This window comes from Penaeus monodon, chromosome 20 (assembly GCF_015228065.2).
Source record: "Penaeus monodon isolate SGIC_2016 chromosome 20, NSTDA_Pmon_1, whole genome shotgun sequence".
In the NCBI taxonomy this organism is placed as follows: domain Eukaryota; kingdom Metazoa; phylum Arthropoda; class Malacostraca; order Decapoda; family Penaeidae; genus Penaeus; species Penaeus monodon.
Genome location: NC_051405.1, coordinates 43,009,525 through 43,010,632, shown reverse-complemented (window position 1 = coordinate 43,010,632; position 1,108 = coordinate 43,009,525). Strand labels below are relative to the sequence as shown.

The 1,108-nt window shown below is 27.1% G+C and overlaps 1 protein-coding gene across 1 annotated transcript in view; it reads right to left on the bottom strand.

Moving 5' to 3' along the window:
- LOC119585846 overlaps nt 1–1,108 on the bottom strand; it is a gene marked incomplete at its 3' end in the record, with an annotated part of 11,079 nt that overhangs the window by 1,973 nt on the left and 7,998 nt on the right.

The following is a 1,108-nucleotide window of genomic DNA, read 5'->3' as shown; positions in this document are numbered from 1 at the left end:
TAAATTCTCTTGTATCACTAACTAAGCAGTTTCATGACGGGATCAACATGAGAGGTATTAAAAGAAATTATATGCTTTTCTCAGATGTAAAGGAATAAATGTTTATATTTAAAATGGGTGAAATTTGTCTCAAAGAAAATGAAAATCAATAACCCAAGGGAAGAATGATATATGACTATTATAAAAATATTAAATGGCTTAAATTAACTTTAGGAATTATATATTCTAATATTTATCTTTACAATTGTCAAAAGCAACAGACATGAATGCTTTATAACATTAATACGATACCTTTAAGACAGTCATGTATATACCTAATGGTACTTCATATATGAAAGTTTGTGTCATCAAATTCTGGCAAAATCTGCAATTACTTGCTTTTCTCATTTCTCCAATCTTACAATTTTATATATCTTAAGTTCTCTGCTTGAAATCTGTCACAAAATAGCATTATGATATTGTAAATTTATAGTTTACACATTTCTACTTAGCATATTCATAACATTCAAAGCAGCTGTTGTGAGAATTAAAATGTTACTTATAAACCACAAAAAGTTTAATGAGATATGTGAGTATTGATAAAGTATGCTTACTATATTTAAAAGTAATTTTATGATATTAAGAACCATGGAAAATCAAGATAAGTTGAGGGTTCAAAAGGACTGATAAATGTTTTTGAAAATCTAACATCATCAGTACATACATTTACTGCAGAAACTTGAAATATTGACTATACCACCAAAGCTTTCTTACTTTAGATGCTAATTATATACAATTATTTTTTTTAACTTTTACAGAAAATAATGACCCACACACAATTCAATGTGCAATAGGACCTTTTTGATGGAACAAGACTTATTTCTCTAATAAAGTTCACAAAATAAAATATATCTAAGGGTGTGAAAATCCTATATCCTATAGACATGTGTAAAGCACAATTTCTATAATTTCACTAATTCATCACTACCTTCAGAACTTCTATATTTTTTAGAGCTTAGGTGATGTCAAAATATTTTTTGAAGTCAGGTCATTTCACTCTACCCTCCAGTTAATATGAGACAAACTTCTGTAATGTCAAATATGAACATTTATAAATTACAGTACATAA